The following is a 14,692-nucleotide window of genomic DNA, read 5'->3' on the forward strand; positions in this document are numbered from 1 at the left end:
CCAAGATGTCAGAACAGGACAAGATGTTTTATGAGTAAAAGTTCTGTTCTATGATCCAGAGGTCTCATGTTTCTGCTGTGTTTTAACTTGTTAGCTTACAAAACCCCTCAAAATTTCATACTTAACATTCTGTCATTAAGCACTTAATTGAAATGTTATGAGGGGCACCAAAGAAAAAGGCCTGGTCCTTTTAGACTGGATTTATAATTCAGTAAAGAAAACAAACCTAAATTAAAATACAAGGAGGAAAAATGCAGTATATGCTATGGTCAAAAACTGGACTGTGGGAATATGCAGTGAATTATTATTTCTATTAACTAAATTTCACTATTGATTAATAAAAAGTCATGATGAGAAAGTAAAAATAAGTCAGGTAAATCTGTCTCACAGAAAAGATAATTTGTAGTGCACAGTATTTGATGGTGCAAAAACACATTTAGCTCAAACTTTTTAATTTTAATACCTGTACAAACTATTAGCCCTTATAATAAGTCAATTTGCATATAGTTATATACTTTACATTAATGAGCTGTTTACATATGATTTGAGAAATTTATGTCCTTGATTTGTATGCAATGGCACAAATGCACAATAGCTGGGAAACAATCTGTATTTTAGGTTTAAAAGACACACATATTTCAAACAGTTGAGTCCCAGAAACATCTATTTTGGGGAAAAGAAATCATCTTACAGTGGAAGAAAATTAAACCATGGTTTCAGATAGGAGAGACTAATTAAAAATTTCATTACATTGAGGTTATATTGATGGACAAGGAAACGGTTTCATACATATACTGAGAGAGAAATGGATAATAAACTCAGAGAAGCAAGTTTAGCATAGAGCAACCAGAATAAAAACCATTGAAATAATAAAATCTGATGTGCATAAAATATTCTAATGCCAGTCTTGGATGAGATATTTATTACATTTTTCAGCTACAGAAAAATTAATGTTACAAACTCAATTTAAATACAATTATTATGAAATATCATTATAGAGATATTATATAAAGTTTTATAATTAAATTTTTTGTAAAGGTAACATTGTACCACTGATAGTTCAAATGCAGATTACATAACCGTGATGGTTAATTTTATGTGTCAATTATATTGGGCCAAAGGATGCCCAGATGTCTTGTTACATATTATTGTAACCCGTGTGTTTGTGAGGGTGTTTCTAGAAAAGATCAGCATTTGAATTGGTGGGCTGAGTAAAGCAAATAGCTCTCCCCATTGTGAACAGGTATCGTCCAAACAATAAAAATAGAATAGAATCATGAAAAAATAGGGCTGAAACATCCAACATATGTATTTTTTTAAAGATTATTTATTTATTTATTTGGCAGAGAGAAAGAGAGAGAGGAAATACAAGCAGGGGGAATGGGAGAGGGAGCAGCAGGCTTCCCGCTGAGCAGGAAGCCCAATGTGGGGCTTGATCCCAGAATCCTGGGATCATAACCTGAGCTGAAGGCAGACACTTAATGACTAAGCCACTCAGATGCCCCATATATGGTTCTTGATATAGGAAGATGTTGGGATTTGGAGCCAATGGCCAAGAAACCATTCTTGAGACATCTCTGGTGCAAAAAAGTGGTTTTATTAAAGCATAGGACAGGGCACCTGGGTGGTTCAGTAGGTTAAACCTCTGCCTTCCGCTCAGGTCATGGTCTCAGGGTCATGGGGTCAAGCTCACATTTGACTATCTTCTCAGCAGGGAGCCTGCTTCCCCCTTTCTTTCTGCCTACCTTTCTGCCTACTTGTGATCTTTCTCTCTCTGTGTCAAAGAAATAAATAAAATCTTAAAAAAAAAAAAAAAAAAAGCACGGGACAAGACCCATCTGCAAAAAAGAGCTGCATTAGGGTTGTGATAAGTGACTGTTACATATTTTCAAGTTGAGATGGGGTTAGGCATACCTCAAGCCTCCAAGGTATTTTGGAAACAAGGTTCCCAGGATCCTGAGGAGGCTAGCTATTATCAGAAAAAGGTCATTTATTACTGTTTAGTTAAAATTCAGTCATGAGATTCTTCAGATGTCTGTCAGTGGGCCATATGCTTGGAGGGTGATTGCCAACATGTATCCCATGGGGGAGAGATAAAGGATGTTTCCAAAGGAATTTTTATATGTTAAAGTAGACTTACAGGATCCTGTGGGGTCAGGCTAAGATTGTTTCGTGCCCTTAGCAAAGCATTAATATCAAGGCAGCTGAGTTCCTAGAGGAACGTTGCTCTGCCTATTTCAAGGACATGCCAATGAGCTGTAGGTACTAAGGAAATTTGATTTTTCTCTTGCCTTTGTTTCCCACATCAGTTATGATATGTTTCCTCACAAAATGTTAGGGCTTCACAGTATTATCTGTAATACTTTTTAGCTAATAGGTATTTAATTTTTCAAAACTCCAGTTATCATTTCATTGAAATAAAATATCTGCCATAGGCAGAATGTCCTCTTAGGTAAATATACCTTCCAGGCTAACTTATCATGGGAAAAAAAAGATAAGTAATTTTTGTGACAAAAATAGCTATTTAAATTCATGTTTTACTGGCATGATTCAATATTTTCTGGGTGATGATACCTGTTATATTTAGTCAATGACCTAAGTATAAGGGGAAAAAAAGAGTGAAACGTAATATCTTATGAAATGTTGATAAACCTTAATATCAATGGCAAGAAGATGGTCAAAGGAAATTATGGAGAAGGCCATTCCCCATTGTTTCTTCTACTAAAGCAGAGAAATTATTTCTCTGAAAGCAAAAGGTAATAGCTATGGAATATCAGAAAAGGATAATCATTTATAAACCCAGAAAGGGGGTAAAAAGAAGTCGAAGAGCTGAAGGCAAGAGGGCAAGAAGAGAAAGGAGGGAAGTGATGGGTGGAGGGAGAGGAAAAAGGAGCAAGAAGGGAAGGAAAAAAGAGGTAAGGAATAAGGAAGGGGGGGAAGAGGAATGGAAAGAAGAAAGGAAAGAAAAAGGAGGAGGGAGAAAAGGAAGACAGAAGGAAGGAGCATCTCCTGAATCTTCCATTACATTAAGGAAAGCTCTGTTTTCAAATTTTAAACCTGGTCAGGACAGATCCATCAGTTTTAGGTTGATGTTTGTTGTCTTACGTATTCAATCCCATGTCCTTCCTGGCTGCCTACACGCCGCTACAACTTTTAGAAAGTCTTTCACGCTTAACTATTGCCTCCAGCCCATTGTCCTCCAACTGCACATCCAAGGAGTCTCACGGTGGAGGCTAAACATGTTTTCTTTTAAGAGTATGACAAGGAGAAATAGCAATGATGGGTAATTTGTCAAATGACACTTAAATTAAAATAGTAGAGAAAAATAATTTGGGGGGAGAGGTTGGTTTTTTTTCCTTCACAGTTTATATTATTACTGGGAATCAATGCTTATTTAATTATTTATTAAAGATTATTTATTTATTTAGAGAGCGTGTATGAGAGAGTGTGAGCAGGAACAGAGAGAGAGGGAGAGAATCATAAGCAGACTCCACGCTGAGAACAGAGCCTAAAGAGGAGCTTAATTTCACATCCCTAACATTATGACATGAGCCAAAATCAAGTCAATCATGTGCTCAACTGACAGCCACCCATGCACCCCTCAATGCTCATTTTAAATGATACAGCATAAACCTATTTTACAATATTATCTAATTTTCTTTCCTTTTTTAAAGAATCAAATACCTTGGAAATATCTGCATTTATTGGATGATTCATTCATTTAAAATGCATCCAGTCTTCTATGAAGTAGCTACCATAGCAACGCACCCTGCTCAGTAAAAGATGTACACAAAATTAAACGACACTCATTGAATATAGTTTTTTAATTCATAAGAGTGTTATTAAAATACAGAGAAAGTAATCAGGCAGAGTCCAGTTTCTGTACGGCGGTAAAAATACTTACGAAAAAATCTTTTCATGCTTTGGCTAACTCTCTGATTCAGGCTGAACAATGCACAAACCTCCACTAATAGTAAAAAATACTTACATAACATTTCTAAATGCTTTCTTGTGTATTAGCTAATTTAAATCACAAGAAACAGTAGATAGCAAAGGTCGTATTGCTGATGTTTATAAATGAGGAAAATGAGACAAGTCTTGTTTATTGTTTAAGAACACACAGAAAATCAACGGCAGAAACAAGATGAAAAGCCAGGCTCTCTTGAGTTTTTCCCATTTGTTTTTCCCACTACCCTACACTTTTATATATTTTTGTACATGCAAAATCTTTTGCACGGTTGCATGAAAAGACGGTAATAAAATGACAAAATAAAGGCTAATTTTTTCCTTATAACTTAAGTGTTTAAAGAAGTCTTAGACAGGGGCACTGGGTGGTTCAGTGGGTTAGGCCTCTGCCTTCAGCTCAGGTCATGATCTCAAGGTCCTGAGATCGAGTGCCGCATGGGCCTCTCTGCTCAGCAGGGAGTCTGCTTCCCCCCCCCCTTTCTCTGTCTGCTTCTCTGCCTACTTGTGATCTCTCTCTGTCAAATAAATAAAATAATCTTCTTTTAAGAAAAAAGAAGTCTTAGACATTCAAATATCTAATAAACATTAATGAACTAAAGTTGTATTAAGCCCACATCCCTACCTGTCCTCTAGTGAGAATGTGAAGTGATTACATTCTTATCCAAAGATCCAAGATGTATAACTGATCACTAAATAATTAAAAATATTATTTCTACTGTTTGCAGAACTATGTATGTATTAAGTAACTGTGATTGGTGATGTATGGTGGTTTGATCAAAGTCAAATAAATAATAAAGCAAGAACTTGAGTACATTTAAGATACAAAATATCAATTAAAAATAAGTATACATTAATAGTCCTTATTCATACCTGGTAATTGAATATGAATGTTTTAAATTTATCAAGGTCATATTAGTCAGAAAATAATAATTATTTCTGTCACTCACTTTTCATTCAGGTCCTTTCATAAATTATTACTCCAAAGTCATAATAGATCACTGATATAATGTAGTGAACAACGAGAAACCTCAGCAAATGCATTTTTGTCAATTCTGTGCTGATATAAGGTAACATACACATTTTTCAATTAACACAGAGCACAAGCAGATTTTTAAAAATCTGGGATAGAGAAATTTAATAATAAACAGAAACAAATGAAAATTATATAGAACGGAAAGTCTCTATGTGAGCAGTGTGTGCCAAGAGAGCCAAAGAAGAAAAAGCAAAAACCTTAACTTCCCTTTACCTCTTTGTCTATTGTCTGTTTCAAAATTCCAAGGGATGACTGCCTTACACCTTCTGGAAGATGCGCTGATGTGAAAACCTGTAGGATCCCAGGGCTGCAGCCTGTCAGCGCTTGGATTTAAGTCAGCTTCAGGTTCTTCCCCGGGAGAATTAGCACAAGAATGACTTGACTTATGTATTTTCAATGGATGCAAATGTCAACCTTATCACCAAGGAAGACATATGGTACCCAGTTCTGAAAGCTGAATTCCCTTTCATAATGAATTCAAATCTCCTGCTGCGATCGGAACTTGGTGCAGGGAAAGGCTGAGGTCAACGTGCCTAGAGGGTTGCTTCAGTGCCCCACGCAGTGCCTGGAGCTACCTGAAAATGTCAATTTTTAGAACATGTTTCTGCAAGTTGCTTTTACAAAAGTGTGTAGCTACAATAAAAGCAGAGATTTTAAAAAGTCATTGAATTTTTTTGGGGGGGGGCAAAGAAAATCATATAATGCAGGGTCACCCAGTTAATGTGAAAGTGTCTTCTGCTTTTTTCCCAGATTTTCTTGAAATGTGCAGGGGAAAATTGCCAGTACATAAATTTTAGATAACATGAAATCACCATTGGATTTCAGCTGTCATACTTGGATAGCTGCTGGGGTTGTCTGGTTCTACAGAGGTGATAATCTGGCCTAAAGCTTTCTTCCTACACAGCCCACTGATGAACAAACTTGGTCAAAATCCCTACTTTTGCCCTGCGGTCCACCTAAACAGTTTTGTTCCAAAATTACAACTCCATTGTATCAGTTTGCTCAAGAGGCCATAACAAAACACCACCAGCTGGTGGCTTAAAAAAACAGAAATTTGTTTCTCATACTTCTGGAGGCAGAAAGTCCAAGATCAAGATGTCAGCAGGTTTGGTTTCTCCTGAGGCCTCAGTCCTTGGCTTGTAGAAGGCCATTTTTCTTGCTGTCTCCTCACGTGGTCTCTCTTCTGTGTGTGCACATATATGGTGTCTCTGTGTATCTCGAATTTCTTCTTCTTACAAGGACACCAGTCTGATTGGATTAGGCCTACCCTAAGGGCCTCAATTTAACCTAATCACCTCTTTAAAGGCCCTAGGTCCCCAAACTGTCAAATTCTGAGGTACTAGGGATTAAAACCTCAAGATATGAATTTTGACAGGACACGAGACAGCATAACATGCATCATGTGACATTACAAACTGGTTCCTATTATAACGGATCCCATAGGCAACAGTCCTGCTCAATCTGCAGATTTGCGAATCCTGGTCCTGTTTGCATCCTGAGTATTAAGCAACTCAAAGATCCGGTTAGTGGCCCTTGCACTAGTTTCCTGGTACAATTATTTCCCCACTTTCTATATTTTTTCATCCAGGATTTTAATTTTAATATGCCTATCACATAGTAATCCTTAACTAGTAGATCATGCAGTATGGCAAAACTAGTCCGGGTTTATAGCCTAGCTCTCTACTTATTGCATACTGTGTGATTCTGGCAGGTTTCTATGTTCCAGTTTCCTCAAGTGTAAAATGGGTATAGTAACAATATATGTAATTCAGAGTTGTTGCTGGTAAATGAGTACAATAGTATGTAAATCTCTTTGCAGCAGACACATTGTAAGCACCATGTAAGCGACTGTTACATGTAAGCTAATTTTATGTAACCAATTTATATGATTTTTAAAGGTCAAAATAAAGAAATAAATTTCTTTTTTTTTTTTTTAAAGATTTTATTTATTTATTTGACAGAGAGAGATTACAAGTAGGCAGAGAGGCAGGCAGAGAGAGAGAGGAGGAAGCAGGATCCCTGCTGAGCAGAGAGCCCGATGCGGGACTCGATCCCAGGACCCTGAGATCATGACCTGAGCCGAAGGCAGTGGCTTAACCCACTGAGCCACCCAGGCGCCCAAGAAATAAATTTCTGATGAGTGTAGACTTTCAGAATACTATCTAAAAGACTGTAAATGCATACTTGTGTCAAAAATTTGTTTAATATTCTAGTTGATCAAATCTCACCTCTATTTCATAGCTATACTTGTTTTTTTTTTTTATTTCCTTGTTTTCGGTGAAATTTCCTTGTTTTATTTCTGAATTTCCTTTGTTTTATTTCTTCATTTAGGATAAATGTACATTATCTCTCTTATCGCTAGAAGCCCCCAGCTGCTTTACTTCACCTCTCCAACCCTTTCTCCAAGGCTACTACAGAACTTGTCACCTAACTCAACCAATACTATATTAGCTATATTTGTATGGAAACACAAACTTGAGAATCACATGGCAATTACTCTTTTGGAGCCAGCAGGTTCGGTTCTTCCTGCCTGCTGCCTTATGGATGTTTAACTGTCAGGATCTATGATGATTTATATACTTTGAGATCTGTTTTTCATTTCACTTTGGGCTGCTCAGATCTGTGTCTGTGGAGATGATCTCCAGGCTTTGGTAGGATTTTCTTCTTTCAACATTGCTGATTTGAGCCTGTTTTCTCTATTACTGCAGCTGTGCTTCCTCCATAAGGCAAGCAACCCATACTTCATACTGTGATCTTCAGAATAAGACAGGGAATGCAACATATTCTGCGCAATTCCATCCTACACTCCTAAATAGACCCCTTGCCCATCCTCTCAAATGATAACCTTGTTTCTTGTTTCACCAAAAATAAAAAGTCGGAAAAGGCCTTATCTTTCCAGCACCGAAACATCAGCTTGCATCTGTACCCAGGTCCTCTGTCTCTCTTCGGTTACAAGAAGCTATCACTGCTCCTGTCTACAAGATGACCCTTCCACAGGTGTACTGGATCCCAGCCAGCACCACCAACTCAAGGCCTTTGATCTTCTAACAATCTCCTTTTCCATATCATCATTTCTTCTGTCTCTATTGGCTCATTCTCATCAACAAATAAAATGTAAAGCCAAATATCCTTCCCTTCATCCCAAATCACTGCCCAGGGGTACTGTGTTGTTTCCCTGCTTCCCTCTGCAGTTAAATTCGTCTAAGGAATTATCTGTAATCCATGTTTCCACTTTCTCACTGACCATTTTCTCTGGGATCTACTGTATCAAGAATTTAGCCTTAACAAAACTCTGAAACTGACCCTCTGAAAGCAAACAGTGACCTCCCTGCTATCATCTCCAAAGTCAGTTCTCAGTTTTCTTATGTAACTTCTTAGTAGCAGTGAACATGGCTGACCACTGCCTGTTCTTGGAACTTTCTTTGCTTGACTTGTGCAGCATAAACATCCTATAAATATCACAAGCTTTAGAGTCAGGCAAATATGAACACAATTTCTGGACTTCCACCCTGTACCTGTTAGACTTCAGCCAAATTATTAAAGCTCTCTGAGCTAGTATTTGTATTTCTGTTTAACAACAAGCCACTTGGGCACTCCATCAGTGTTTGTATTTCTGTAAAACAGGGATAATAATACCTCTCCTCCTGTAGGGTGTAATAAGTATTAAAGAGTTTTAGAACACCTTGGCTTAATTTAGCACCATATCACAAATACTCAACAAATAATAAATATTAGCATTATTATTATTGCTTTATCTGATTCCTGTTCTCACACTTCTGCTTATGTCTTTACATCTGTGTAGTAAAAGTAGTGTTTTTCTCTCTAATTACCTTCACCTGTGGAAATCCTACCACTTTCTTAAGATCCCTTTTCAATACAGTCTCTTCCATGAAGGCTTCTTCTTATATGCTTCTGAAGGACAGTGATTCCTTTCGATAAGCTCTTAATTATGATCCCCACAGCTGTTATTCATGAACACATCTTCTTTCTCTTACTAGTTTTAAGTTTCCAGTGGGTAAAACTCGTCTGTAAAATAAATAAATTAAAACAAAAAAAATAATCCTCACAAGATTCATAATTTGGTAATGTCTCAAGTTTGGAAAATTTTGTAAACATTTGGCCAGTATCGTAATATTACATAACCAAGGACTATGAAAAAATTTTGAGCTTAAAAGCAAACTTTATCTCGGGGCACCTGGGTGGTTTAGTCAGTTAAGCAGCCAACTCTGATTTTAGCTCAGGTTGTGATCGAAGGACTCTGGGATGGAGCCCCACAATGGGCTCCGTGCTCAGCAGGGAGTCTGCTCGAAAATTCTCTCTATCCCTTTGCCTATTCCCCTGCTCTTGTGCTACCACAAACGCATACACACTCCTTCTCTAAAATAAATAAATAAATCTTAAAAAAAAAAAAAAGCAAACTTTATCTGTAATTATGGGAAGCCAGTGCTTCCAGCAAAATTAAATACTTGAAAGATCTACGTATGCCTGTAAAGACATCTTCATGTAAAGAAAGAGGCCACGAAGAGAGGAGAGACTGTGGAGGAGGAGAGACTACAAAGGATAAGGGAGAAAAGCAAGCCAATCCAGACTACCCCAGCTAAGGTACCAGCCAGGTACATGAAGATGCCTTGGATCCTCCGGTCCCAGTCAAAAAATTCGGGCAGCACTACATGAAGCAGAAAACAAGCCACTCCTCTCGAGGCCTACCCCAGTTGCAGATTAAAAGTTTGTTGTTAACTGCCCAAGGCTTAGAAATAATGCTCTCAAAAGGAAATGATTCAAACTACTCTTCTGCAAAATCCTGTAGCATCACTTTCTATACTGTGTAGAACAAAATATCTCTCAGACTAAATTCTATGTAATATCCTTGAGAGGGATTTACTATGTCTTATTTATCTTTGCATTTCCCAGCCAGTATGATATTTTCTTGTATAGGACTCAATGAACACATCTGTCCCCGAGTGACTGGTTGGGTGGTCATATATGCCAATCACACATGCAAACTCTATACAGTTAGATAAGGAAAAGTCCCTCCTCACCCAAAGCGATCAATGTCCTTTTTGGCACCTTGGAGTATGCTGTATCAACCAGCTCAGCCCAAGGTGACGTTGAGGTATTCCTAACAGTATCGATATTTGCTACATAATAGCTTGAGCTGTTGAGATAAAATCAACCATTAGAATTCATTTATTTTTAGTTTACCTTCCGCAGATATATTTTAAAGTAAAATTGCTGTCCTAAAGTCCATTTTCCACTTTTTTACACATGCATTATCATTTTCCTATAGATTTTCAAGTATTTCACTGTGAAATAGATGTTTTTTTCTCCCAACATATGCATTCACAACAATGAAGGCAGCAGCTCATGTTGGCTCCCATGAGAGGTTTAGTATACCTCACAGCATGGAACTGGCCTTGTGGCATGAAGGGAATAAAATGGAGACTATACAGTGGAAGGAAGCAAGCAAAATATGGAGCAAACATGGGCAAGAAGGAAAAATACAGCACAGTTTCAGGGACGATAGCCCAACTCCTGGCTGACTATGAGCATCTGTCAGTAATGATGAGTCAGAGAAAAAGAGCAGGGGCATAGCTAAGGGAATGCGGTCAGAGAAGATATTCAGTGCCAGGTACCGTACGTCGTTAATTGGGTATATCAGTTACAAGCAGGGGAAAAGATGTGAAAAGCAGAAGCTGAACCCTGGCAAAAAGCTGTAGGATCCTCCTAAGTAAAGGCAGGTTAAAACTGGCCGCCGGGTGAAGGCATACTTGACAGATTGCTGTATTTTTTGGGAAGGGGATAGGAGATCAAAATTTCAGCAAGCTAGCATTTTTTAAACCCCCCAAATAACAAGTTTTTGTAAACTCCAGATCCCTCACCCCTTCCTCCATGAAAGAAGAGAATACTATTTTTGACTCTCTCAATTGGTGATGGTAATAATTACCACTTATTTTGGTTACTATACCAATCCAATAGGGAAATAATATCTCTTTTTGTGGATGAAAAAACCAAGGTCATGAAAAAGACACTTAGTCATCCAGGATTTAAACACAGGTCCATCGATACCAAGCTTGAGCTCATCCCACAGTATTTCCATCCTCTGAGAACTTCCGTTACTCTGCAGGACCAGGCCCCAAGGTAGTGGAGCAAGGAAGCCTGCAAGAGGAGGATGACTATTCTTAACAGTTTTGTTGAACTGGAGGTAGGGATTGACACTTACATTAAGATCAAATATTTACACTGGAACAGAATGACACATACCACGCCTAAAATGATAGGCTCCGAATTTAAGAAAAAAGAGATAAAACTCTAACACTGTGCTAGGGAATAGCACAGAGGACTTTAGGAGAAGTGAGGGGAAAATGAAGGGGGGCAGAACCAGAGGGGGAGATGAACCATGAGAGACTATGGACTCTAGGAATCAAACTGAGGGTTTTAGAAGGAGGGGGTGGGGGGACAGAAGAGCCCGGGGGTGGGTATTAAAGAGGGCATGTATTACATGGAGCACGGGTGTTCTACACAAACAATGAGTCATGGGACACTACATCGAAAAACTAATGTTGTACTGTATGGTGACTAACATAACATAATAAAAAAAAAGAACAACAACAACAAAAAACTATAACACTGTGAATTTGAAAAACAGTTTCATCAGGAAACACGGCTGCCAAAAAATATATATATGTACATGCTTATATACATACAAAGTAGCCACTTTTTACATCTTCTTATGACTACTTCTGGGTGTATGACTAGTAATGTGTGACAAAATTCTCTCTATAGATTCAATGATTGTGTCCCCACCAAATTCCTATTTTGAAGCCCTAACTCCCTATATGGCTGTATTTGAAAATAGGGACCCTAAGGAAACTATCAAACTTTAAAAGTCATAAGGGTGGAGGCCCTGATTTGAAGGATCAATGCACTTAAAGGAGAGATACCAGAGACTTCACTCTTCCTATGTGTGAACAAAGAAGAGGTTACAAGAGCACAAAGCAAGATGACAGGCACCCATAAGCCAAGAGAAGAGACCCCAGAATGAAATTACCTTGCCAGCTCCTTTATTTTAAACTTGCCAGCCTCCAGAATGATGAAAAATAGATTTCTGTTGCTTAAGCTACCCAGTCTATGGTATTTTGTTAGAGGAGCTAAAGCTGACTCATATATGGTTCATGCCCAACAATAAGGAAGAAATTAACAAACTCGCTCAGTTAACACAAAGGTTCCTTGTGTACATAAAACTGCTAATTTTTAAGTTCCTATTTTGGATCTGGTTTGCAATATTATGAACAAATATCCTTAAAATGTGGATTTTTCTTCTCCAATTGACACAGTATGGCACTCCGAGCCTACAAACAGTGCTCATCTTCATTTCTTTTGACATATTCCTTTTCTTTCAGGAGCCAGTCAGATATTAACTTCCTCCAATATTTAAGAGCTTAAACTTTGGAGTGGGATAACCAAGATTCTAATCATGGCTTGGTCACTACTAGCATTGAGCAAGCTCCACAACTGAGCCAAGACTTGATTTCCCTGTCTTTAGAAAGGGACTAATGATACTGACCTCATATATTTGCACTGTTACCACTCCTTCTACTGCTACTAGTTCTATTACTGACACTATTGCTCCAACAAGAACAACCATATAATGCACTATATATCAAGGGTTTACTATGTGCTGGGCACTGGACTAATTGCTTTATCTACATGTCTACACTCTGACTAATCCAAATGCCAATTTTTCAAAGAGGTGGTATGTTGATCCGAATTGTACAGATGAAAAGGTTTAGAGGCTAAGCATCTTAAGTAATGCAACTGGTAAGTTCTGAAAAGCTAGGGTAAAAACCAGGATTTGTAGCATTTTCAAAAAGTGTACTCTCAACCAGCAGACAATACTGCCTATAATAACGGAATCAGCTCGTGTATGTAAAGTGTTTGGTACAAAGCTGGGAAAGACTGGAACCTCCCTAAAGCATTCTTGGAGCTATTTTACCCACAGCAAAGCCTTTTCCACCCTCCCCAGTCATTCACTGTTCTATGCTCTCCAAGTGAATATTGGTACATGTGTTCATATCTTTATCTTTCTGTACAGATCTTTACTGATCACCTTTTTGTTAAAATTAAGTGCATATTCGCTTCTCTTAGACCATGGGCTACTAGAGAATAAGAAACCTTATTCAAGCCTGTTACAACCTCGTCCTCACTACCTCATTCCTCTATCCAGACAGAGTTGTCTTTCTCCTTTAAGACCCTACTTTGCTTTAAACATACATGGACTATAGCCCCTTTCACATCACAGCTACTCACATTGATGCCAGTCTTTACGTAAAGGCAAGACATTCATCATACTCATCTCTACACTCAAGTACCTCCCACACTGTAGGAACATAATACATATCAGTGAATGGATGAGTTGGTATGTGAATGAATGTTATTTTGATTTCCTGATTGTGTCTTTTCTCTTACATTTGTTCAATAGCAATAAGTTATAAAAGCTCTAATCTAAAATCCTAACCCATGGGTTAAAATATAAACTGGAAAGAGATCATCAATCAGTAGAAAATATTATTTATATAATTGTATCAACTTTTATTTTAGATCATTATATGTGAAATAGCAAACTCTGGAGGATACAACAAAAATACCTTTCATTTATACCACGCTTTTAATTTTCACAGTGATGCTGTGGGAAACGAAGTCTTGTTTCCCTCTGGCCTGTAAGTAAACTAAGGCTTAGAAAGAAGATGAAGTGATTTGCTGAAGGTCCCAGGGCTGGCAAGTGATGCAATTGGTCCCCAAGTCCGATTCCCGAATATGAAGTCTGGATTTCTGCATAAACTAGAGCTATCTTGATATATTACTTGGAAAATTTCTGAAAATCACCACCAAAATAAACTCATTAGGCTGAAAAGCTAAATAACTTGGGGGTGGGGAGGAAAAAGAAAGGAGGGGTTTTTTTTGTTTTGTTTTGTTTTGTTTTGTTTTTGTATATTCACTTAAGTTGTCCAGGTAAGATACTCAGATTTATAATTGTTTGAATGGCAGTTTTTTTCTTCCATCCTGCCATGGGTCTAGGAAATGGATGCCCTGTGCTTTTCTTGGCTAACTCTGAAAGAAAAGAGATACAGAGGCTCCTTGGCCCCATGGGCTGTGCCTAGGTATAACTTGCTATGCCCAGGGCAAGTCAGCAGTTACACATGACTACTTATTCTCCAACCTATATGGTGGTTACTTAATAATGGAAAAAATTATTGAAAACTGGTCTCCAACTGTGTATAAATTATCTGAAAAAAATTTAAAAATTAAAATAAAAAAACTCACCTCAGATTCTAATTTTGCATTAATGTTACTTCTAAAACAGCATTACAGTTAAACATATACCGAGAATAAGTCAGTCTTCAAAGGCATAATTTTTATTGAGTGGTAACCCTTATGGTCTAAAGCTACTCTAGAACAAACCCACTCTGAAATCTGGTACCTAAAAAGAAATCATTTCTTAATTCCTGGAGTTAACTAATGCAGCTGTTCTGACAATGCTATTTGAATATTTGAAAATGTATTATGGAGAACAATAACTCATTCCCCCATAAATTGTTGCCAAACAAATGAACCCAAAGGCCATTAATGCACCAGCTGTTGCAATTAACCAATACTTCTAACTTGCTGATCTGGCAATATGTAATAGAGGAGAGA

Source organism: Mustela nigripes, chromosome 5 (assembly GCF_022355385.1).
Source record: "Mustela nigripes isolate SB6536 chromosome 5, MUSNIG.SB6536, whole genome shotgun sequence".
Classification (NCBI taxonomy): domain Eukaryota; kingdom Metazoa; phylum Chordata; class Mammalia; order Carnivora; family Mustelidae; genus Mustela; species Mustela nigripes.